General features: G+C 43.3%; 1 protein-coding gene across 16 annotated transcripts in view; it reads left to right on the top strand.

Annotated features, from left to right (window-relative positions):
- EPB41 (erythrocyte membrane protein band 4.1) overlaps positions 1-26,732 on the top strand; it is a 153,545-nt gene that overhangs the window by 568 nt on the left and 126,245 nt on the right. For 4 of the 16 annotated variants that reach the window (XM_015598914.2, XM_015598913.2, XM_015598912.2 and 1 more), the window contains exon 1: positions 17,048-17,255. The exons of 2 other annotated variants lie outside the window; for them this stretch is intronic. The gene's annotated coding sequence lies outside the window, so the exon portion shown is untranslated. Of the gene's footprint in view, positions 1-15; positions 151-17,045; positions 17,256-26,732 lie in introns of those variants that run through there. 10 more of the 16 variants (XM_015598911.2, XM_025041325.1, XM_015598908.2 and 7 more) reach the window with 7 other exon arrangements.

The following is a 26,732-nucleotide window of genomic DNA, read 5'->3' as shown; positions in this document are numbered from 1 at the left end:
TGCAGGGAGCTGGCGGGCGGGCAGGCAGGCGGCGCTCAGCGGGAGGGGGCACCCAAGCCCGGAGCCCCGCGCTCCGCTCTGGCCCTTACGTAACTGACTTTGAGTTTCCGGACTGCGGGACCCGGCTCTGCCCTACACACTCCCTTCCAGGTTTGGTCTAGGGACTTCCCTCTGCCTCTGGTCTCCCCGGTCTTTCTGTCGGTTTCAGATTCCTGCTTGCTCTCAATCCCTGAGTCCCTGTGTCTCTCTCATCTCTTGTCTCTATGTAGCCTAGTCTCTCCCTATCCCTGTCTTTCCCCTAGAGTTTTCTCACCCTCACCTACACTTTCTGGCAGACACCACCTCTTGAGGGTAGAACCGGAACGGAGTTCTCCCCTCCAGCAAACTGGAGGCAGGGACTTGTCTAGACAGACCCCAGCCCAAGGGGGGAGGGGAGGTCTATCTTGGAAGGGTTAGGGGAGGTTATTCCAAGAACCACAGCTTCCCCTGGGAGAGAGTGGCTGACTGGAGGCAGCCTCTTCTCTGCTTCTCTCCTTCTGGAGACCTTTGTCCAGAAGGAGAAGGCTTGGGGAGACCCTGGCAAGGCCTGGGGCTCAGGGCACCTGGGAGCCCCTCTAAGAACTGCCTGATCATATCCTCAGCTACTGAAGGGGAGAGGGAAGGGCCAGAGCACTGGCACAGAACCCATGAGGTTTCAGCAAGCTTCCCACCTTCACCCCAGTTACAGGCCTGGGGGCTGGTCTTGGCAGGAGGCTGGGGTGGGGAGGAGATCAGCTGGAGGAATCCAGAGGACTTTTGCATGGGGGGAGGGGGGAAGGGAGAAGGTGGAGATAGAAGGAACAGACTATCAGGTTTAAGGAGCACCTACCGAGATCGCCCCCTGCCTTCAAGGCCTTTCTGCATGTCGGAAAGACACCTCAGAAATAACTCCTGTACCCTGCTACTGTCGGGTGCATGTAATCAAGGTGTTATAGCAGTCATCATGAGGTGGGAATTAATTCTGACTAGGAAGTAGGGAGGAGAGACTATGCAGAGGGAGATGGAAGCTTTGGGAAGAAGGGAATCCAGAAGCTCTAGAAAGTAGAGAGGAGAGAGGGAAGGGGACATCCCATGTCCCGTAGGCTTTGCATGCAACAGAACTGGGTTCAGATCCTGATCCTGCCACTTCCTTGCTGTATGATGGTATTGCATGAGTCATTTCAGAGAACCATGGGACTCTCTGAGTCCCAGGTTCTTCCTTAGTCAATAATCCAGAGCTTACAGGCCTTAGCAGAATCAAATGAGGTAAGGAATATGTAGTGACCAGAATGGTAGCTGGTCTGGGACCAGGCCCATGGGGATGTTTAAAGAAGGCAATGGAGTGGGGAAGCCCTGAGATTTCCTCTGTTTATATAGGAGAGTCAGGCAGGGCCTGCCAGGTCCTAGCAATGTGGGATGCAGGTGGAGCGCCTGGGTGTGTGAATGATACTCAGTGAGGCAAGGAGGTCCACACCCGTCTGTCTGCTGATCCACCCATCCCTGCACTCTCTAGAACAGGCTGGCTTCCCTCCTGTAAGCCCCAGGTGCCAATAGCAGCTCCCAGGGCTCCCAGGCTGCCCCACCCCCTAAGCCAGTGAGGTGGGGCTAGTAGCAGGGCAGGTCCAACACCCCCTCTGCAGAATGGACCCTGGCCAGAAGCCTGGCTGGTGTGCTGGGCAGGAACATCCCAGCCTGGCTGGGAAGCTGCTGATGCTGTAAAGGCCTCTGGAGGCCCAGAGCTCTGCTGGCTGGTGTCAGGCACAGTTTATGGGACCTGGGCTGCAGGTGAGACAGAGGCTGGGATGGGAGTGAAGAAGGGAGATATAAGGAGAGACTTCTGGAGGGGAACCCTGAGCAAAGCTGTGAAACCAGAGAGGAACTTCATGAGGTTACTTTCTAAGCCTTTCCTGAGTACCAAGTGTGTGTTATATACAGGTTTGCTAGCCACAGGGCTAAACAGGACACCCATGAAGGACTCACCATAGATGTCATGGTGAGCTGAGATTTGCTAGAGGTTTGCAGAGTGAATATTTGTGATAGTTCCCTGGGGGTGGGGCACTCGAATTTCCCCAGGGCCTGAGATTCTGATGTTTATTAAAGGGGGCAGGATTCCACTCCGATAGTCTATGGGCCACTTTTTCTCCCTGGGTCTCAGTTTGTTTTTCTGTGACATGAAAGGGGAAGATGAGCCTAGAGTCTCTAAAGGTCTTCCAGCATCCATTACTATAGTCTCCAAGACCTAGATTGGGACTTAGTCCACCCCCTACCCTCACCCCACATGAGGAAGAGGGGAGAAAATGGGGACAAGGGTAAGGCTGAGTGTTATGGGCCTCTAAGCCCTGTTCTTGGCCTGTGTTCTATAAGCATAATTAGAGCTGCACTTAACTGCGCATGGAGCTCTGTGATAAGCCTTTAATATGCAGCATTAACTAATGTCATTCTTACAACCTCATAAGGTATAGGTATTATCCCTGTTTCACAGGAGTTCAGGGAGGTGAATCAGCTCAACCAAAGTCACACAGCTTGAAAGTGGCTGGACTGGGACTTGAAACTAGGTCTATTTGACTTCATAATTCAGACCCGCTAAAAGGGGAAACCTCCATCCAACAGGTAATGGCCCTTACCTGTGGATCCTGCCTGATGCCTGCTGAGTGAGCTTGGAGCTCTGGGATATTCAGGCAAAGGAGCTGGGGGACAGGTTGTGCCAGTGCCCACTGGCCCCAGGAAGGGGGGAAAGGAGCAGGGGGAGCAAACTGTGGGTCAGGGCCCCACTGGAAGTTTCCCCAGAGGGCCTGCCCCACTTGACTACTGTCCAGGTGCAAGAGCTGGGCACTAAAAGGCAACCTTAATTATGTGGCTAACTTTGGACTTCAGTTTCTCCATTTGTAAAACTTGGATTTTAGTAGTTGAGTGCAGACATTCCTTGGTCTGTGGCTGAAGTCAGCGATGGGGTAGAAGGTTAGAGGCAGGGTTCTGGATATCAATGTCTGAGCCTCTTTGAGTTTGGGTCAGGAGCAGCTTGGATCCTAGGCTGGCTGTTTGACAGCTATTTCAGATGAAAGAACTGAGGTTGGAGAGGTTCAAAAGCTGTCTGGAGCTGTGCAGCTAGTGTCGCAGAGCCTGAAGGGAAAAAAGCAAAGGAAGACCCAGAGAACAAAATCCTGGCAGATGCCCGTTGTAGTCTTGGCTTCACCACTTAACTAGGCTTGGAGATATGAAGTAAGGTGCCCAGGAATGCAGAAAGGAGTCCCTTCACCCCACTGTCCTCATCTGTAAAATGGGAATGGTAATAATTTCGCCTTGTCCACTTCCTGGGTTATCGTGAAGGTCAAAGGAGATGAGGCATTTGTAGAGTCAGGTGAGAATGTGGGTACTGGTTATTTTTCAGCCCAAAGCTGCAGTTCTGGGTGTGTGTTGTCGGGAGAGGGCACTCTGACAGCCCCTCTGCTGAGATGCTTTACCCTGGGGATATTTGGAGAACAGCCCTAAGAATGTCACCACCACTTATTGAATAGTTACCATATGCCAGGCACCGGACTCAGAGCTTCATCTCCCATTGTCTCCTTTAATCCCTACCTTGTCAGGTAGGTGATGGCCTGACACTAGGTCCCTCTAAAACCTATACCTACTGTCATTTCCTGTAGCTAACACCAATGGACAGTTTATTATGTGCTAAACATTGTGCAAATGTTTTACATATATTAGCTCATTGAATCCTCACAACACCCTTGGAGGTGGGTACTAATGCTGTCTCCATTTTACAGATGAATAATTGGAACACAGAGAAATTAAGAAATGGGCCCAAAGTCACAAAGGTAGTGAATGGTAGGGCCAGGGTTTGAACCCAAGTTCTTAAGTTTCCTCCTCAAAGCACTCATCACAATTGTAATTCAGTTAATATTTATGTGATTGCCTCTTCACTGCACTGTAGGCTCCATGAGGGCAGGGACCATATTTGTCTTCTTCATACTGTATCCTCAACACCTGGCACGCAGTAGGTGCTCAGTTAATATTTGTCCATAGGGATCCTACTGCCTCTAGTGGGCTGAGCCCTGGGAGGCCTCATGAGCTTGGGTGGATTATCAGATTATCAGATTGCTGACTACGGGTATCTGCCCCAGCAGAGCCCCAGAGGCAGAAGGAAGCCAGGGTTTCATCCTTGGCCCAGGCCCAGGCTGAAGAGGGGCCCCAAAGAGCTTGTTTGTTGGTTGTGCTTGTGTCTCACTGCTGTCCTTTGCTTTTATGTGCCACCGTGGTGATGGCTTCATGGTTCCTCCCTGACTGGCTGTATGACCATGATGGCTGCTTCTGGGTGAGTACTGGTTTGGTTAAATGATGCCCACATGGGTTCGATTCTAATACATGTCCTGTGGCTCTGGGGCCACTAGGAGGTGTAACGGGGAGGCCCAGTGGTGGGGGTGGAAGAACTGAGGGAGGGCGCTCTGTGAAGTTAGGATCCCGCCACAACCAGCTGACTTCTCTCTAGATGCTTAACACACTGATGTGATTTTTGGGTCACATGACACAATGCAAAGGTCTTTGGGGCCAGACTGGTCTGGAATAGAATCCTTATTCTGCTGCATGTAGGTGGGTGGGCCTTCTTATTCTGCTACTTGTAGGTGGGTGGGTCTTTGCATCTCAGTGTTTCATCTGCAGAGTGGAAACATTAACACCTACCTGACACAGATATCTTTGTTCTTTTCTTCATGTAAACCCCATGAGGGTAGGGATTTTTGTTCATCAGTTCACTGTTGTATCTCCAGCACCTAGAATATAGTGTCATGTCATAGGCACTCAATAGATATTTCTGAACGAATGAACGTATTTATTCATTTGGCATCACTATGTCCCATCAGTGTGCTTTGTACTGGATTAAGTGGCTAATGGATATAAAGTGCTCAGCATCTCAGTGGCTGATGAATGTGGGTTTCCTCTTTCTCACTAAACTGAGAGTTCCTTGGTGGAGGGCAGGGCTCTGTAGGGCAGGGCGTCCTTTGAATTGAGTGTGAGGCCAAGTACCAAGCCCTTCAATCAGCAGAGAGACTCAGGGGCTGTGCTTAGAACTGGGGAGGGAAAGGCAGAGCCTCTAGGTTTCATCAGAAGAGAGGGGCAGCTGGGGAGGTCTGGGGCTGAAGGTGGGAGGGGTGAGGAGGGATTCTGCTTCCTAATACTGCCATCGTCCTAGCTGTATGACCTTGGACAAGTCATTAGCTTCTCTGAGTCTTGGAGACCTCATATGCGACATACATATCATAGCACTTCGTCCACATTGGTGGGTGCGGGAAGGAGCCAAGGAAAAGTGCCAACCCAGGGCCCCGCATGATAATTGTTGGCTTCCTCCCAGTCCTGGGCTCATTCTGGGAGGGGACTAAGTAAAACGTCTCTCTCTTTTGGCTCCTTTTTCCTACTTTTAACTTCCCACCCAGCTGGGACTAGAATCTAGGAGTCAGGAGTTTAGACACTTTAGCAGGCTGGCCAGGGCACTGGGATAAGGTCTGGACTCTGCCCAGTGTAGACATAGCTCAGTGGAAGTCCCAGCTTGTTTTTTTTTTTTTTTTTTTGCTGTGTGACTTGATTAAGTAACCCATCTTCTCTGGGCCTAGGTTACCTCACCTATTAAATAGGGTTAATAAAGCCTATTTCCCTTGAGGAATTATTTAATGAGCAAATGGGTGGTTTAGGCATTATTATTGCTATTACCATTTGCATCTGGCTGAAGAGGCTCCAAGGTGGGCCCTGGAGAATGACATCCCATGTTGACCTAGGGATCTTGAGAATCTCTAGTCATCATATATATTATTGCCATTTATTGCATATCTCATATGCTGGGCTTGTTGTTTATGCTATTTTAGATATGTTATCTCATCTAGTCCCCCTAGTGACCTGGCATTATGGCCCCCACTTTATGAATGAGGGAACTGGTGCTGAATCAAGTGAGTTATGCAGAGTTATATCATTATTTAGGCGTGGAGCTGGGGATCAGACCTAAGTCTGCTCAATCTAAGGCCCAAATTCTTAGTGTGAAACTCTCTTACCTCCCCTAAGGAGGCAGAGACTGTATGTGAGTCATCTCTGTCCATCTCCAATGCCCAGCACAGGGCTGATGGGAGCTACTGTATTGTTTGCTAAATGAATAGACACACACACACACACACACACACACACACACACACACACACACCCACCCACCCAGGACTGCTTCTCTAAGAGTTTTGAAGACAAGAAACAACAGAAAGCAGGGGAAAGTGAGATACTATAGTGGTTAAGAGTCAGACAAACCTGGCTATGAATCCTGTATCTATTGCTTACTTGTTTTGTGACCTTGGGCAAGATATTTAACCTCTTGGAGCCTTAGTTTCCTTACTTGTAAAATGGGTATAATAAAAGAACTTACCTACCTCCTAGATCCTAGAGAGGTCTTATGAGGATTAAATAATGCATATGAGGTACATGGTAAGTATTCAATGACAGTAATTATTATTGTTATTATTATAGTTATAATTATGAGAATTATTTTGGGATTACAAAGATATCTTGGGACAGAGGAGACCAGGTCTGGGAGGGGTGTGCTGGAGATAGGCAGGTAGCAACCTAGTCTGACAGGTTTTGAAAGGCACCTATAAGGTAAAGGGAGGGAGGAGACCTCTTAGAAGGTCATCTAGTCATCTGCTTTCACTAACACTCACTCTGTGACAGGGCATGGGACGCAGATGAATCTGTGGTGTCTCTGCCTCCTACCTCCCCAGGAGCTCGGTCTAGTTTTGGGGAGGACACAAAAACTACCAGCTCCTCTTTTGATACATGTACTGACATGTGAACTGTGAATATCGTCTCAGGCAAAGACCAGGTGAAAGGGCATTCCTAATTGAAGGAACTGCTTTGCCAAGGTACAGAGTCATGACCTGCACTCAGGGGACTGTAGCTGAAGAGACAGGCTCAGGAGAGTTGGGGAACTTGACCTAGAGGCAGTGGGGAGCCATTGGATATTAAGCAAGGGAATGACATGGTTAGGCTTGTATTTTGGGAGGATTGCTTGTCGTGGAGGACAAATGGGAGGGGAGGAGCAGAGGAGGCAAGTTTCCAGGTGAAAGATGCTGAGACATTGAGCCATGGGATGGGGAACAGTGGTGTGGATGTGAGGTCTGTTTAGGAGGCAGAGCCAGCAGGATGTGATATTGGACTGCAGTGGGCAGGCAGGAGAGTAAAGAGGTGAGATGTGAGATCTTGGGGTCTGGGGAGGTGATAGGGTCTGCTGGGGTCTTCAGCTGGGGGACGTATCTGGGAGGAGGAACCAGAGCTGGGTTTAGGGGTAAAAGCCACTTGTCTGCTCCTTGCTATCTTGTGCCTTAATTCCCCCAGGCAGCAGCTATGTCTGAGCTGGACACTGGGGCAAGGCCTCTGGCCACCAGGGTCCATGCTCCCGACTCCTACCTTGGGAGTCCCTTGTGGTGGCTCTGGCAGGTCTGGCAGAGAGTACAGCTCTTTGGGGTGGGGGTCAGACAGAGGCTGTGTGGTACAGAGGCCCCTGAATTCTGGACCTACCAGTATCACTGAATGTCTGCATGACCTCTGAAGTCACTTTCTCTCTTACGTTCCTTTTCCTTGTCTTGAGAGTGAGGATAAGAAAACCTGTTTTGCCTGCCTCAAAGATTCAATGATAAAATGCAATTAGAGATAACAATTATTTATTGAGCACTGACTGTGTACTATGTTCTGGGGGACACAAAGATGACTCAGATAGGGTTCCTACTTCTCAGGAAGCATGAAACACTTCAGAACAAGCTCAGCTGAGCAGGTGGTTAACTCTTTCTAGGCATCAGGGGAAGAGATAGCTAAGCTGGGATATGAAGGATGAATAAGAGCTCTCTAGGTGGGCAGTGGTGAGAACAAATTTCTAGGCATAGGGAATAGCATGTATGAAGGCTTGAACTCATATAATGTGCTCAAGCTACATAAGGACTGTAGTTTGGTGTGGCTGGAGCATAAATGGGGAGGTAGGTGGTGATGACAGTAGGTGGTGATGGCAGCTGAGGTTGGACAAGGAAGCAGGGCCTACGTCATGCAGGGCTTTGAAGATGGTCACTTTAGAGATGATCACTTGCTTCCCTCTCCTTCCTACACCCTCACAGCTGCCTGTCCTCCTCCCTGAACTGCCGGGGCCCTTTCTGCCCTGCTCCTCCCTCATCTCTCGTCTCCTTCTCATCCCTACTCTAGTCAAACCCAGGGGCTGCGTCTCTGAGGAATCAACAACCTAGGTTCCCTGCCAACTCTGCCACTTACTTATAAGTGGCGTGGCCTGCAGTCATTTGCCCTTTCTGAACCTCAGTTTCTACCTCAGTGAAATGGAGACAGCAGGCCTTCCTCACAGTGAAGGGCAGAGGTTTCAATGAAATAATCCCTGCAAATGGCCTTGCACAAGTAATGGGCACCTATAAAAAAGATTGTATCATCGTGATTCAGACTGCTGAGTCTCCTTGGTCCCACCTACTGCTTCCTTTGCCTCTCCTGGCAGCCCAAGCTGGTCAACAAAGGAAGGAAAGGATTAAGAAACCAGCCCAAACCTCCAGAGGGGGCCTGGCCCACTGCCAGCTTGCTCCCTCCTGCCTCTTACTCCCCTTGGCCTCAGGCCCAAGGACACTCAGTCTTGAGGCCTGGGCTTCCCCTAACTTCCCATCCTAGGATCCCCTCCCTGGCTAGAGGCCAAAGCCAGCAGAAGCCCTGAAAAGGGGACAAATATTTTTAAAATATGTAGCTTTATTTTTTTCCCCCTGGATGCTAGTAATCAGGCCCCTTTTTCCTGGATGACTGGGAGAAGAGCAAGTGTGATGTCCTATATCTGTGGGAGCCCCCGTAGTCTGGGCAGAACTGGATCCCTGAGCCTCCTGGATTTTATAGCAGAGACTGGTGACCAAGTCCCTTTTGGTACAGAGGAGAGAACCTCAAATCAGAGCAGATAGCTGATGGTACAGGGTCATGCAGCAGGAACCTAGGTCTCTGGACCCTTTTCTGCACTGTCACTGACCTATGAATGGGTGTGATGCAGTGACTAATCTTGGCTGTCACTTTACTTCTTTGAGCCTCAGTTTTCCTCTGCTGTAGAACGGGGGTGACTGGCAATAATGTAGATAAAGCACTCAGTCTAGTGCTCAGCACCGTGAATCCTCAATAGTAGGCAGCTACTGTTACTGCTGTTACAATTGCTGCCTCTAAGAACCTTCTCTGCTCTATCTCTTCCCAGTCTAGGGACTTGGAGTTTTGATAGTTTCTTATGGAGCAAATGGCACCTAATAAACAGGTTTTAAAGCCAGAAATTCGTCATCTGCCCTCTGCTCTCTACCTCCTTCCCCTCTCCTGGTTGGCTGAAAGACTCTAGTCTCACCCTCTGCCTGATTTTGGCCCCTGCCCCCAGATTAGGGGTCCCCAACTCTCAGGCCGAGTACCGGTCTGTGGCCTGTTGGGTACCAGGCTACACAGTAGGAGGGAAGAGGTGGGTGAGTGAAGCTTCTTTTGTGTTTTCAGCCACTCCCCAGAACTAGCATCACCACCTCAGCTCCACCTCAGATTATCAGGCATTAGATTCTCATAGGAGCACATGTCCCTGGGGCCAAAAAGGTTGGAGACGGCTGCCCCAGACAATCTCTGACCTCCTGGTGCCAAGCCTGCACAGTCTCTCTTCCAGGAGCCACAAAAGAGGACAGTTTTCATTTCTGCAACCTTCTCTGATCAAATGCCACTGCAAACACTTTGATAAAGCAGAATTGAAAAAGTCCTATGTTACCCCAACCTAGACCTAGGGGAAAAAGGTGAACTATGAGCTTCCCAAAACTATCCTCAGGTTGCTAGGAACACTAAGACTTTTGCAGCAGCCATAAAGTAGGCCTAGAAGAGAAAACCTGGTGCATAGCCCACAATGTGGTAGAGTGGAAGGAACACCAGACTGAGTTCTGAGTGGCTGCCCCCAGCTCTTCCTGTCCTCTCTGAGCCTCCGGTTTCTGATTTATAAAAGGAAGGGGATGGATTGATGTCAGAGGTTTCTGTTAATGTTATAGGATTAAAAGAAGGGATTTGGGAGCTGACAGACCTCGGTTTAAATCCTAGCCTCACCACTTGCCAGCTGGGGAGCCTCTAGCAAGTTATTTTACCTCAGTGAACTCTAGTTTTCTCTCTTATAAAATGGGAAAAATAGTAGCACCTTCTCATAGGATTACTTAAGGACTAAATTAGATAATTTGTGGAATGTTCTCAGTCTATAGCTAGTTCTCAGTCTATTCTACATTGGAGTTATTGTTGTTGTTATTCATGATTAAGTAGAGACAGGAAGAAGAAATCAGTCAAGGCCAGCGAGAAAACAGTTCATTGAGAGGGCAAGGCTTGAGACATGTGCAGGGTGCATTTGTTCATTCATTCACTCAGCAAATATTTAAGATTTGCATAGACAGGACACAGAGAAGAGGAGCAGGAAGGCTGGAGAAAGCTGGAGTCATATAGACCTGCCTAGTCTACCTGTGTGATATGGGATAAGTTATTTCTCTTCTTCAGATCTCACTCCCTCATCTGTAAAATGGTCAGAATAATGAGCATAATCTTTACTTCCAGAATTGTCCTAAGGTTTAAGAGAATTCAAATTCACAGTGGATGATCAGTCTATCTGATTCCTTTCCTCTCCCAGCTGTTAATGACTGGAGGTGTGATCTTAGGCAAGCTCTTGAATACACCAGGCATATTTCCACCCCTGGGCCTTTGCATTTGTTGGTCCTTTGGCCTGGAACACTCTACCCCCAAACACTTTCATGACCCTTCTCTCATCCCCTTAATATTTTTATTTATGTCACCTTCTCAGGCCTTTTTTGAGCATCCTATTTAGTATTATAACACTTCTCCTACCACCATCTTGGCTTATTTTTCTCCATAGTACTTATCACTCTTTGACATACTGTATTTTATTGAATATTGGTTTATTATTTGTCTCTCCCTGTAGGACTGTAAGCTCAGTGATAACAGTGATTTTTGTCTATCTTGTTCAGTGATATAGTCCCTGTACCCAGAAGAGTGTGTGGTTCATAGTAGGTGCTCAATAAATAGTTGTGGATTGAATTAATGAATAAATAAAGCCTCTTCTCTCTAGGTCTAGCACTGTGCTGAGAACATAGTAGATTCTCAATAAATAATTATATGAGTGGGTATCATCCTCTCCATTTGTCAGCTAATACTTTGGCTGGGTCCACCCTGAATCCCTTTTGCTTTCGACATTTTCTGCCAGGGCATCAGTTTCAGTTAGAGTGCCCAAATCTTTTGTTCCTGAGCCTGAGCATGCAGAATTTCTAGTTGGGGCTGTTTAGCTGTTGGGCCCACAATGATTATTATGTCATTATTGCTAATTAGCACTTAGGCTCAGAGGATGGAGCTTTTGTTTTTCAGCAGAAATCACAGCAGAGAGCTGTGCCAGCCACTGGGGCTCAGGCCTTGAGCAGCTTCTTCTGTATCTCCCCTCCTCCTAGCTATGGGTCTGTGGCTTAGGGACACCAAGACAGGGGTGCCCAAAGCTACAAGCACCTGGGTAAGCAGCTCAACTGCTGTCTTCCCCAGGCAGTTTTCTGCAAAGTTTTTCCCCCACATCCTTGGCTCTCCATGCCTGGCTTATATATATAGGGGATCCTATATAGAAGGGACTCCCTATGCCATTGGGGGCTCTAGGTAAAGGTTTTTCAAATGTCCAGCAGACAAGGGCATTTTTTTGATGCTCAATATTTAGGTAGTATAGGTGGAAGAAATAACCCTGGGTTTAAGATTCAGGAGCCTTGTTAAAGTCCCTGCTTAGTTGCGAGTTATGGGGTCACCTTAGGCACACACATCACTACCTCTTGCTGGGCCTCAGCTTTCTCACCTGTCAAGTAGAGATAAAGACACCTGCATGGCTTTTTGAGAAAGAGAGGCAGGATAGTGTAGTGAGCAAAGGATAGAATTCTGGAATCAGACATACCTGTCTTCTCAACTATACCCCTTTCTAGCTGTGTGACATTGATGAATTGCTTCACTTCTCTGACTTCAGTCCCCAAAGCTATAAAATGGGGCTCAGCTATAAAATGAGCTTGTCCTTGTGTTTCTTGAGAAACTCTCTAGGCTTAGAGTGTTCCCTGCCCTAGGGAGAGAGAATTAGTGGGTTAAGCTTGAGTGAGCTGGAAGCTTTGCTGGATCAGAGTCATTAGGCTTACTCCAGCTGGCGAGAGAAGGGGGTTGGGGAGGGTCATGAGAGGCCAGATCTTTGAGTCCCTCCTTGAATGTCCCAGGGCTACAATCAGAAGCAGCCACAACAGCCTTTCCCTAGGGTCTTGGGACAAATGTCGATGTTGCTCATTCATAGCATTTCCAAACTGCTTTCCCAAGAGCGATATGAAAGCAGTGTGGTACAGATGATGGTGCCATCATTCAAACCAAGTTTAAGTTGTGTGACTTTGGGCAAATCACCTAACATTTCTAGGTTGTAGCTTCTTCAACTATACTTGAAGCTCATATTACTTAGCAGGGTTGCTATAAGGCTGAATACAATAATGCATATAAAATACTTATATGTGCTCAGCACATAGTAAACACCTAATAATAATAAATATTATTTTTAATAGTAAATTATCTCTAAGATCCCTTCCAGCTCAGACTTTCCTAGGTTTTATGGCTATAGAATTTAGCATGGCCTCCAGCTTTGGATGGGAAATGTAGCTGGACTTAGAAGAAAGCAATGAACAGAATCCTATAGTAGGGGTTGGAAGACTTGGGTTCAAGTTTGGGCTCTGCCACCCCTGTGCTGGGTGACCTTGGGCAAGTCCCTTCCAGTTTCTGGACCCATTTCCCAAACTGTTTAAAATTTAGCAGCTTAGGCTTGATTATCTCTAAGGGCCTTTCCACTTCCGACATTTCATGAGTCTAGAGGCCTAAAAGAATATCTTAGCACCTGGTCACCAGTTGCTCTTTTACAATTTCATCTCTTTTCCCATTTGCCCCTTGATTTTCTTCACAGCAGAAAGGATGTAACTCACCAAATCCAATATATATATTTTACTTACATTTAGTTTTTTGCTTTTACTGTGCACAGAAAACTCTTTAAGATGGAGCTTAATGGAATTTTGTAAGCAAAATGCATGTGTCAAAGAGGTCAAAACATGCTCTGTGTTTTCAAATATTGTCTTTCATTGCATGATTCATAGCATTCATCTGCTGATTTCTTTTGCTTTGATCTCAAAAAATGACCAGAACAAGCAACTTTGTATGCTATAATTAAAGAAATTATGCTGCAGTCAGTGCATCCGAGAAAAATAATCATGGGTATGATTTAGATAAAAGGATGTTTGTCGAGTACCATATAAGAGCAAAAAATGAAAAATAATCTGAATGTCCAACATTTAGATTTGACTAAATTATGGTATATCTACTTATTAAAATATGAGAGAGCATTTTTTAAAAATTATGATGGAAATGTCATAATATATTGTTAGGTTAAAAAAGTTCGTTCTAAAATAATACGATCTAAATTTCAAGAAAGCTTGAATCATATGCAGTTGCTGATATTTGACCATTTTTAACCTATAAAATCAGCAATTACGTGTGACTTAAATTAATATATACAAAAGATGAAAAAGTGTATCAGTAAGAAAAGGTATGTGAAGAGAAGTCTCATCAATATATTGATGGTGGTTATTTTTGATTGATGGCTTTAAGGTAAATTTTTTTTCTAATTTTACTATATATTTTCAATGAATAATTCAAGTACTACTACCAAAAATAATCCCTTAGGAAAGCTTACCACTGTATGAACAGTAATTTTCCCATCCTGTTATAGCTCATTTGATTTATCATTTGTATTTAAAAAAATCTAAAATGGCTGCGATTTTATGACCATGGGCAGGATGGAAAGCTCTACTCTTTGTATACTTTTGGTACTAGGATTGTTTTTTATTCAATAGTGACTGTTCAGAACAGTTTGCTGGTGGGCCCAGCTCTTCAAAGCCTCCTTTTTCTCTTGCCACCCCGCCCCGCCCCCACAACAGATAAATGTTTTCTATGAGCCCTATCACTGGGGTGTCAGGCCAGCTGTGTCCCTAATCCACCCACGTCCCAGATTTGGGAATGGCTCAGACTACAACTGTGCCCCTACTCTACCCCCCACTTTCTTTCAGTCTCATCTCTTCCAGGTCATCGGAGGCCCCATCTACCCTCCCTGAATCTCCCCACTGGTCACCATCTAATTTCACCATCTAATTTCACCCTCTTCCATGCAGCTGGTGTTTGCTTTTGCTGGAGCTCAGTTTGCAATAGAGAAGGATTAGGACCCTTTCATACAGTCTTTTTTTTTTCCCCCTTAGTGGCCTGACCACTCCAGGGGCTGACAGGCAGCTAGCAGGGCCTGTATTCCCTAGGAAAGAACAGGAGGAGGTAGTGGGGGAGGCAGTGGCGGGCTCAGCTGGCAGGCGGGATAGAGATGGCCCCTAGAGACCCTGTCCTGGGGCCTGGAGCATGGCACAACCACCACCCAGATGTGAGCATGGAGCAGGCAGGGCAGGAACTGAGTTTCTGTCTAAGAGATTAGCTTTAGAGATGATGCTTGGGACCTTTACCCTTGGTACCCAATAGCAGCCTCTGTAGGGTGAGCTGGGACTTGATGTTTGATTTGCAGAGGCCTCTTCTGAGAAAGCAGATGGGCACATGAGTAAGGGTAGTTTCTCTGCCTTCAGATCGGATATTACTTACCACCCCCCCACCTCCTACTATATGTTGGGCCTAGCTATAGTCAGGGATTGGGCATTTAACCTAACAGATGACGGTGTGTACCTAATTAATAACAAAAATCCCCCTGTATGGATTGTATTTTGTAGTTTATAAAGCCCTTTCATCTCCAGGCTAAGAATTAAAAGCCAGGACTAGAATTTAAGATTCTAAAGCCTGTGCCAATTTCAGATTCTAAAGCCTGTGCCAACAGTTCTTGGTGTGGTATTGCATGGCATGCTGACTTTAAAAGCGGTTTATATCTGCCTTGTGTTTAGCCATCTTCTGCTAGTCAGAGGCCCCTACTTTTTTCAGGGTGATGTTTATAAATACTACATACTCCATGCATCCAACCAAGTCTCTTTAAATCTGATGTGTCATTGCCTAGCACTTCATGGAATAGAGATTATTGGTTTTAATGAATCTGAATTTGCTGCATAACATAATGGTGGTGGTAGTGAGCCATCTTGAGACTGGTCTTTGGGATTTATCCTTCATGGTAGCTGATTTCCAGGTCTGATAGGTGAAGGAAGCCTCAGAGGCACAGAGGTGGTAAGGCTGGAGCTCCGCTGATCACAAGCATGGCTAAACCTGTGGCGGGGGACCAAAGTATTCAAGAACAGGTGCTTCACCCCAGCACATAGAATGACCTTGGCCAAGTCACCTGACCTTTTAAGCCTCAGCTTTCTTATATATAAAATAATTTGTTCACTCATTCAACAAATATTTATCGAGTGTGCATTGTTCCAGGAGATGAAAAAGAGGGACAAAGTCCTTGCCCTCCTGGAGCCTGCAGTCCAGTGGTTCTAAATGGCAGCAATTTATTGAGAGGGACAACAAATAAATACATATATAGGAGAAAGTCAGGTAGAAGGAAGTGCTATGAAGCACAAAATTAAAGCAAGACAAGGGTGTGTGAGTGGAAGCTGTTTTAGATAGTTAGGTGGTCCTCAAAGGGTTCTCAAGATGTTTCAAACAGATAATTGATATAATGTGCTCAGCTCAGTGCTGACAATAGTTGGGTATTTAACAAATTTATTATTATGTCAGCCAGCTTCACACCTCTCAGTCCATATTTTAGTCTCCAGATAGCAATAATAATTAACACTTACTTTGAGCTGTTCTAAGCCCTTTACATATTTTAACTCATTTAATTTCTATAGTAATTCTTATGAGGTAGGAATTATTATTATTCCCTTTTATGGAGTCAGAAACAGGCATATAGAAGGCCAATTAGGGAGAGCTGGAGTCTGAGACTTGAACCTAGTCAGTCTGTTTCTAGAGGCTGAGCTGAGAAGTGAGAGGGCTGTGATTAGATATCAGGAGACAGTGTCGCTGGCATATACAGGCTCTAATGTCGGATTGCCTGGCTTCTTATTCTAGCAGGTCTAGGCCTCTCTGCTTGAGTTTTTTCATCTCTAAAATGGGAGTACCAGAACCTGTCTTACCTTATAAGGACCATGCTTAACACAGAGCCTTCTTTTTGCCTGTTCAGAGACCAACGTGGCAGGAAATGCAGAGGGTCAAGGGACCTCTGAAACTTCTGAAAGGAAGTAAAGGCACATAAGGCAATTGTCAACTAGGTTTTTATGATTTTGATAGTGCCAGGGCAGAATTAGGAGACCCTGAAATGCAGAAGACAGCTGAAATCTTGGTGTGGCCACAATATTCAACTTTCATTTAAGATCTTACACAGCTGCCAGGAGAGGTAAAGTCTTATTGAACGTCAGAGTTAGAATGGCGCCTAGATGATAGTCAAGTTTGTAGATGGGGAAACTGAGAACCAGAAAAGCTCAGTGACTTAACCAATGTCACTAGGTGCATTAGGGGGCAGTCATCTGGGGTAGACTGGCAGCGTCCTCAGCTTTCTTGAGGAGTCCAAATCTCAGCCTCTTACTTGGCTCTTCTCCCAGTGGAAAGGGCCTCACCTTCGACCTGGGCACTAACTGCCTCATTCCCTACGTGGGTGCTGCAGGGGCCGGGCACACCCGGACTCAAGAGCGGGTTCGACTTGCGCGTGCGCACACGCGGTCAGCCCCTTGCCTTTTCCCCTCTTTCTCCTCCCCTCCCCATTTCTTACCGGCCTAGAGGAGGGGGAAAACCAGAGGAGCCAGAACTTGGCCTCAGCCAATGGGCTGATGGGCCGCGGGCCCGGCCCCTTCCTTCCCTCCGGCGCTGTCCAATAGAAATTTACTACAATGTTGTGGCGACCAGAGCGGGAGGGGCGCGCGCGGGCGGGCTGGCTGCGGGCCGGGCCGGCCTCTCCTCAAGGAGGGAAGGCGGGAGGGCGCGCGCCGAGGCCGCTCGCTCGCTCACTTGCACCCTCCCTTCGCGGTGGGTTAGTCAGTCAGTCAATCCGCCTGCAGCCGGCGAGCCCGCGAGCCGCAGAGGGCCCGAGTCTCCGGACGCCGGCGCCTCCTCCTGCCATTGTTCGTCCGGCGGCTGCAGCAGGGGGCGCGGGAGCCCCGGCCCCAGAGCCACCGGTGAGGAGAGGCGGCGCGCGAGCGGGGCTGGAGGCGCGGAGCTGTCCCCGAGGGGACGGTCCTGGCGGCCGCGGCGGCGCCACAGCCTCTTTGTCTCCAGCCCCCCGTAGGCCCCGGGCCCGGGGCGCGGGCTCTCTGGCCTTCGCACTCCGGAGGCTGAGGGGCTGGAGCCCGGACGCGGCCGGCCTGAGGAGAAAGAGGCGGGGGCTGATCTGGGGGAGCGTTTCAAAGTTAGGCTTGCGGTCTATTTTTGACGCGGGGAAATCGGTACCGTCTGGTCTTTTAATCATTGCACCGTGGGCAGAAACCTTGGAAGGAAACCAGATGGGGGAGAATTGCAGGTTTGGGGCGATGAGAGTATTGGGTGCAGCCGCAGAGCGATTTCTTCGTGACGAGGTAGCTGGGCTGTCTGGAGAAGTCGGGCACAATCTAGGGGGCGGAGGGAGCCCCGCGAGGACTTTAAGGCCTTCCCGCCATAGACACCCGCGTCATTAAAAAAAATTCCCCAAACCCGAGGGCTCAAATGCACTCCTCTTAGTCTCCACGGTTTCCGTGACCAAAGGGTTAAATCTTTTCTCTCAGCATCGTGACCTCCTTTTTCAGTTCGCGCATCTGTCGGCTTGGAAATATTTCCTCCTGCTCGCTGGGCTGCTTTTACCTGTGGAGAGACTGGTTGGAGGCTCGCCCTCCGATATTCATTAGCAGGCTGTTCTTCCTGGTGGGGGTTTGCCAAAACAGGATTATTCTTCCTGGGATCAGGCATTCTCTGGAGAGAGAGAGAGTGATCTCACGTGAAACAAATTGCTGACGGATTGATTTCTGGTCATATGATAGCGACTGTCATCCTGTTGTTTCTCTAACTGTACCCTACCATAAATGACTAGTCTGTGGAGACTTGTCGGTTTGGGGCATGTATTGCTGATTAAGAGATAGTGACTTTTTTTTTTTTTTTTAAGAGATGCTGAGCTTTTTTTTTGGTAGTCTGGGTGATTTCACAGCTGCTATTTTGTTCTTTTTTTGTTGTTTTTAGGGAAAATTGCAAGAAATGATTCTGTCTTGTATCTCGGATTTTATTATAGTGGATTTATACTCTTTTGAGGATACACTGTACTCAATGCAGTTGCTCATTACTGTTTTCTGTATTCGCAGTCCTGGCAAAAATTTTAGTTGGTTTGACCCTTTTAATCAAGCAGATATGTGTATTTCCTTTATATAATTCTTCTTATCCCAATTTTGTAAGTGTAGCATTAACCCTTACTTTTTATGGAAATGACGTACTTTTCATTTTCTTTTTCTGTAAATTGGAAACATAAGTTCTTCGTTAACTGTACAAATTTTAGTTTTATAAAATAGTTTCTTGGGGTGTTATGAAAATAATCCAGTAGAGTATATAGCAGAATATCTGGCACACAGTATGTACTCAATAAATGAGATTAAAAAAATAGGTATAATAACTGAAATTGCCTTGGAATCAAGGTGTTATTCAGAGTGCTTTCTACAGGAAGATTATAATTAAGGTGAAGATAGGCACTATTTATATCCCTCTGGAAACTGAGGGATATAATCTTTGCCACTATTAAAAGTGAACTCACTGATAGACCCAAGCTCAGCGTGCTAACCTGATTTCTTTCTTCTAGTAATGAAATGGTACTTTTTCCCTTTTATAATTGAATTCAGGCTTAGAAGTAAATGTTTTTAATCTTTGGGCCTCATCACAATTCTCCCAACATTTATACTAATGTTTTATACCAAATGTCTTATAGGTAAGACCTTGCACAATATGGCCTCACTCTACCTTTCCACCTTTATTCTCCTTATTATATTTTCTGACTAAAAAGACCTGCTCTGCAGTTACTCTTATTTTCCCATCTCTGTACCTTTGGGCATGTGGCTCCTTCTATGTTTGTCATATATATTCCTCCTGACTTTTCAGTTTTCCTACCTTAAAAATGTTTCATATATTAGTAATTCGAGGTGTGGGGAAAAGTTCTCCATGTCGAAGGAACTTGATGGAATTTTTTGTTTTGTTTTGATTTTCTTTGAGCTTCATTAGTATGGCGAGCTAGTTGAATTTAACTGGTGTTAAAAGGATTTAGGTCCTAAGTGTCCCATCAATGTGTGTGGCCCTGTGGTAGGTGATGGTTGATGGTAGTTTAAGAAATCTCTTAGGCTTTCATTCTACTCAGGGCTAAGAACTCCACCATTGATAAGTTTAATGAGCAGAAACTGGCTGGCAACAAATAGACCAAGCCAACAGAAAAAAGTTTTATTTCTTAGGTGAGTCTCTGCTTGCTTTCTGCATCTTCTCTTTCTTGATGGTCTAAGGGCCCACATTTCCTTAATGCTTGTTAAACACTCATATTTATTGTGTTCGGGTAGTAGATATGGTGAATAAACCTGTTTTAAATTAGGCATATCCTCAATATAACGTATGAAATAACATGATATAATAATTTATATAATATTAAAATAATACACAGACATTCCCCTTTGTATATTTAGAAGTGCTTTCATCTTATCTCCTTTGTTTTTTCCCTTAAGAAACACTTCTAAGCTAATATTTAAATTAACAAATGATTTTAAATGATTCCTGTCTCCTCTAAAAAAATGGTTGTGGCATTTATGATCTCTATTTTTCCCGTTATTCTCTTTTGTCAGTTTCATGCCCCACATATAAAGTTCACCAGCATGATGTTTTCTTTTGAACAGTTTGAGTTTAGCATTTCTGGAAATTACAGAGCTAGCCTTCCATCTCATTCCTTAGTATATGGTTTTAATTTTAAACAAATTCATATTATGGGATATAGTATGCTTATAATGCTATTTGATTTCCTTCCTCCTGTTCCTAAGAAAGTTTAAAAGTTAGCCTTGTTAGAAGCATTGCCTAGTAGTCAAGGGATTCTTGAATTCTCTGCAAGTACTTTGATTTGCTTACCAATAGATTGTGAGTTAAAATATGTAGTCTCTAATTTGTGATGTGATAGGGCTTGCTTATATTGTTTTTTGAATGTCCAAATACAATTTAATATTGGTGATCTGATTTTATAACTTTAGAATATCGATGGCCATCTGGAGCTTAATTTGATTCTGAAATCAAGAGGAGCGTACATTTAGACCATGATCTGTTGTTTCCTTGTTATCTAAGAAGCTCGCTTGCCCCAGTGCCGCCAGTGTGTTTTTCCACAAGTATCATCAAATTCGTGATTGGTCACATGTATATTCAGATGCAGATTCATTGCTACCACTAAAGGACTTGTTTTCTCTCCTATTGCTTGAGCACAGAATCACCTTATTTTATTTGCAAGCTAAGCAGTAATAATTCTAACAACTTTTTTCTCTGAATAAAGCCCCCAAAGATGAAACTTTAAAAACCTTTTAAAATTGTAAAATAACATGATGAATTGATCAGTTATGGGCTTTATTTATGTAGAGGATCTAGAATTATTGGAAGATAATTGATCATTGCATTTATATAGCTTTTAGTTAGAGAAGAGCCAGGCTCCAAATAATGGTTTTTTGTTGTTGTTGTTGTTATTTATTTAAGTTTGTTGATATGGCAATTGTGGCTTACCATGTGTCCCTTTTTTGAGTGGATTCATGATGTGTTCAGTAAAATGCAGTATAACAAATACTCTGGTGTACACACTGGGTTTGATTAGTATTTTGATTTACTCTGCTGCTATTAATGAATATACAATGAGAAAGATAAAGAAAAAAGCTATACCAATGAACAGTATTTAGAAATTGAAGTCCCTAGAAAGGGGAACTTTGATATTTAGAGTGCTTATTTTATTTAGAATTAACTACCTCATTGACACTACTTCAGATGTCGGTTTTAGGAAAGTTTAGTGGGAGAGTCTGAATGTGATGGAAGCCTATTTACACTTATTTTTGCTAATTATTTTTATTTAAATGAGATTGTACCCTTCTTGAAGTATTCTAAAATAAATTGGCTAGCTCTTCGAACTTTAAAGAAAGGCAGCATATGGCCAATACAGTTCAAGGAATGACTTGGAGAGATTTTACAATATCTCCTAATCCTCATCAGCTTTCCCCCAGTCACCAAGTAAATATGCTACCCCTAAAAGTCCCTTCTATATAGAAATTCCAGAGCCTTTCTGGCATCAGGTTTATTGTATTATTTGTTTAGTTATTTATTTGTTATTTTGTTATTGCATTTATTAAGACTAGTTTTTATTTTGCAGATATCTCTTGATTATCTCCAAGATAAATCCATATGGATTAAACTATGATTGTTTATTAAATTGCTACTTCCTTCTGTGGCTGATGGCTCTATGGGTCACTTCCACCAAGTTAATCTAGGCCCTTTTCTATCATTCTGAACTCTGAGGGCAGTCTCTGCTTGTAGAAATTTAAATTATTTCTGAGCTATGCAGAGTGGAGCTTGGGTAGGGTTAAAGTAATCTTGGCATAGTGGATAGGAAGAGGCAAGATTATCTGATGGAATGGATAGGAACTATGACTAAATATATTGATAAGTAAGATTAGAAGAAGCAGAAGATGCTCTATTAATATTATCTAATTCCATTCCATCTATATTTAATTTACATAGAGACAGAAACACCTCAGTTTATTTTTGGAAATAGATGGAAATAAGATAAAATAGGATACAATATATATCCCTATAGTTAATTGTGATTTATAAATGCAACCTTGTGCTTTCTATCCTCTACAAAAATTATCCTAATCCAAATCAACTTTGGTAGTCCCTCTAACTGGATATAACATAAACTGAGGTTTAGATACTTTCTACATTAATAGTCATTCAGAAAACTTTTATATTTTGATAATATCTTCATTAAACCATAAAAAAGTTATGATAAAAGTTTTGAGTGAGAAACTCAGTGATTTAACAGCATTAAAGCATAGGGTTATTTTGAATGGTTAAATTTAAGCCTGTGACCCAGAAGTGTAATAGAAATGTATACTTTTGGTAATTTATGAATATATAGTACTATGCCAGGCTTCATTTGGGATTGCTCTTTAGCCATTATTAAATGTTTACATAAATTAAGTAACCATATTAGAATCATTTTAACACAAAGAGATCTTAACAGTATATCTTTGAGTACAAAAATCAGATATAAAGAAGTACCATTTTGATTTATATGTCAGGCATGTATTCTAATTTACCCATTTGAAATTCTACGTATTTTCAAGTGGAAAGTCTTTTACCTTAATACTTTTGGTACAGACTGTTGAAATTCATCCCCCACACCTCCGATTTTGACCATATGGACACAGGCAGATCTGTCAAAAGCTCTAAGGATTTAAGCCCTCAAATTTTACCTGCTAACCATTTCAGTGTGCAATAGGGATACATGGAAGGCTTTTTTTTTTGCTAACCACCCACTTGCTGTTTCTTGCCTTTTTATCTTTATTAATGATTCAGAGAATCGATACTGTTGCTAACTTACTACTTGCAGAATCCTGCTCATCTTGATGGTATTATGTAATGATATGAACCTTTTGCATGGTGTCATATGATGTTGTATATATGTCCTCCCACACATGTGTCTTATAGAGTAATTTCTTTCCATCTGGTGTTGGAAATGAGCTCTTTTTTGAGGTTATTTTTAAATCTTCAAGCTTTCTGGTATCCTCAACACTTGAAATAACACAATTACTTTTGAAGGCAAGAAAATCCACATAGTATATTTAGTGTTTTTTCCAGTGAAAATATATACAGTATTTTATTTTTAAAAATCATACCCTGTGTTCCAAACAGGCAACATGTGCATTTTATGCTTAGATAGTCTCCAGATAATTTTGTTAGGTAGGAAATAATAAGTCAGTTGTTTCCAAGTAAAGGAGAAGTACTTAAAGGAAAGGCCAAGAATAAGAAACCTGTTAGAGGCAAGACGTTTTAAAGATATTTTATTCTCTGAAGGTTTATGGATAGCCTCTTCTGAATTCTTGCAGCATTTATTTGTTCCACACCAGATTTGTCATATCTTGTTTTATACTGCATATAAAACTGATATTCCCTGATGAGATTGTCAGTTTCTGGAGGGCAGAGGGTCATTGTCATGTCTTTCATTGCCTTCCCTATTCCCCCAAACACAAATAGTGCTTAGTACAGTAGCTAGACACATAGCATAGGGGACACACTAGACATACAGAGGTGTAGTGAGAATGTGAATTCTAAGATAATTAAGATTTAAGACCTGGGTTATAATTCTGACTGGCTTCTGATTACCTCTCTGTATGTGTGTATGTAGCATATTTTCTTGGAAAGTAAGTCGCAGATATCATGACACTTTATTCCTAAAACACTTCAGTATGCCTTTCCTAAGAATAAAGACATCATCCTATATACCACAATTTCATTGTCATACCTAAGAAAATTAATAATATTTCCATAATATCAGCAATATCTAATTCATATTTTAAAAAGGTTGATGTCTTCTATTTAGCAAGATTCATCTAATAATTCTTTTTTTCTCCAGATGCTATTTTTGTTGACCAATCCTTGCTATTTGTATTATCTCTAAAATAACTGTTAATGAACACTGGTTAACAAGAAAAAGTTAAATAGTTAATGTACTCCCTTTGGTGTTTTGTAAGATTGAAAAGACCAGCATTGGGGTGAGTGATTGCATAATGACCATAGCATAATATTTAAATAAATATACTAAAGAATATATCAGGTGGCCAAAGGGAAAGGTGTGTTTTTTGTTTTTTAAAGATTTTTATTATGCCTACTATGGTAGGCAGCCTTAAGATGGCCCCCGATGATCCCTGCCTCCTGGTGTTCACACCCTTGCATAATCCCTTCCTCTTGAATGTAGCCTGGACCTGGTGATTTACTTCTAATTAATAGAATATATCCATGGTAGAATATCACTTCCAAGATTAGATTACAAAAGGCTATGGCTTCTGTCTTGGGCACTCTCATCTTGGACACTCTGGCCCTCTCCCTGTCACTCAGATCACCAGCTGCCATATCCTATGAATGTTTAGGCAGCCTATGGCGAGTCCCACATGGTGAGAAACCAAGGTCAGTAACTATGTAAGTGAACTTGGGAGCAGATCTTCTGAGGCCTGATAACAGCCATTTGAGCTTGGAAACAGATTTTAGCCTTGAGATGAGTGCAAACCTGGTTGACTGCTTGGCTGTAAGTTCATGAGAGATCCTGAGCCAAAGGCACCCAGCTAAGCCATGCCTGAATTCCTGACCCACAGAAACTGAGATAATAGATGTTTGTTATTTTAGGCCACCAAGTTTTGGAGGTAATTGTACAATAGCGAGCTAGCTAATACATCTACCATTTATTAATTTAATAAATATGTATAAATCATCTATTTATCAGGTACTGTCTTAAGTGCATTGAGACATACAGTGAATAAAGTAGAATAAAAGTGTCTTTTTGTGGAGCTTACCTTTTAATGGAAGAGGACAAATAATAAACAAGTATACAAATCAAGATTAAAATATAAGATTTTAGTGAGGATCAGGGAAAGCAAGTTAAGGGGACAAATGAGAGAGGTGAGGTGGATATTTTAGATAGAGTGGTCAGAGGTGACCTCTCTGATAAGGTGATTCTTGAGCAGAGTCCTGAGTGGTATCTGGAGAAGAGAATTCCAGGCAGAAGAACAATATGCACAAAGGTTAAACATGTTTGGCGTGTTTGAGCAACATTAAGTAAGCCAGTATGGCAAGATCAAAATGATCTAGGGGAAAATAGTAGGAATTGAGTTCAGGGAGGTTGTAGATTAGAAAAAGAGCAATTCATATAGTGCCTTATTGACTATGCTACAGCATTTTTTTCTGAGACGAGAATTCTTGGGAGGATTTTGCACAGAGGAATGGGATGATCATTTAACACATGTTAATTGATTCTCCACAATGAGCAGGACTCTGAGTGTATGTAATCACAAAAATGTAGAAGGCATGGCTTTTGTCCAAAGGAGGTTTAATGATCTAATATTAGTAGAAATGATTAGGCAGGCACAAAAAACTTGGGAGTAGGGGTGTCGTGTTATAGAAAGATATAAAGTTTGGGAAAAGCACAAAGTAAAACCTGGGTTAAAATTCTGGCTCTTTTACTTGGTTTAACACATTTCAGCCACTATTTGCTGAGTGGTATTATATGCCAGGTAAAATAAGAATGCTAGTGTTTATCGATGACTTATTATGAGCCAAGCTCTGTACTGTGTGCTTTATAGGTATGACATAGGTGTTGAAGGTGTGGGCTCCAGGGCTAGAATTCCTGGTATTCAATTCTTGTTGTGTCACCCTTTAGCTGGTGACATTATTCAAGTTACTTAATTTCTGTACCTTAATTTACTTGTTATATAACATGGGGATGATAAAAGATACTTACCTTTTAAGGTTGTTATGACAGTTAAATGAGTTAATATATGTGAAGTATTTAAAACAGTGGCCATTATTTTTGCATTTAAGCCATACCACAACCCTATGAAGTAGGTGTGAAGGTGTGATTAATCTCATTTTACATTTTAAGTAGCAGGTTAAAAATTAAGTAACTTGTTCAAAGTTACACAACTAGTAACTGAAAATTGGCTTTAAAGCTGCATTCTTTACCGGTACACCTTTACTTAATATTAATATGTCCATGAGCAAGTAGGGAAGGAGAGATGTGGATGCAGGTCTCTGTCAAAGCTAAAGATTTCTTAATGATTGTGATCTTGTTAAAGTCCTTTTCTATGCCTCAGTTTCCTCTTGTGTAAAATAAGGATAATACCCACATTTTACAAAATATATAGAATAACAAAATAAACTTTGCAGAATGCCTGTCAGATACAGATACTCAATAAATGCTACTTCTCCTTTCCCTTTGATAAAATCTGTCCTCATGGAGATGGGGAATAATAGTCTTTGGCTAAGAATAATTTTTGCATTTTGACCCATACCTTTTTATACTTAAATTGGGTATTTATGTGTTGATATGATTATTGTATATAAATAAATATAGCTATATAGAAATATACTATATAGTTTTGTCTAGTGGTGATCTTTGGATTTGATTCAGACATTTTCAAGCCTGTGTGTCTAAAGACCCATTTCACAGCAACTCTGTCTTCTTGCTTTATTTCCGGGTTGGTAGGACATAGTCATGTGGTTGATGTCCCCGTTGTTGCTTTGATCTTTTGCAGCAGATGTGAAAGTAAACACGCAGGGTTGAAAAACAGGAAGGGGTTTGGCCGATGTTCATTGAGAGGGTAAGGGTATTTTTGCAGAACTTGTGCATAAGCCACCTGAAATCTGAAGTGCCTTGAATCTTTGTGACATTCAGCAGATACAAAAAGATATACTTAATTGTTATAAAGTAAATAAGAAAATCAATGATTTTACAGTAAATTCATGAATTTGCATATATTTTTTTGCCTTTAAACATATTGGAGAAGTGAGATAGTTTGTTCCCTTTTTGTTTGAAACAGAGAACTGATGTATAACTTTAGAGTCATCACAATTCTGGGTTCTTTTTACTT

Source organism: Pteropus alecto, unplaced genomic scaffold (genome assembly GCF_000325575.1).
Source record: "Pteropus alecto unplaced genomic scaffold, ASM32557v1 scaffold39, whole genome shotgun sequence".
NCBI classification, from domain to species: Eukaryota; Metazoa; Chordata; class Mammalia; order Chiroptera; family Pteropodidae; genus Pteropus; species Pteropus alecto.
The sequence above is the reverse complement of the archived record's forward strand: the minus strand, read 5'-3'. Positions and strand labels throughout refer to the sequence as shown.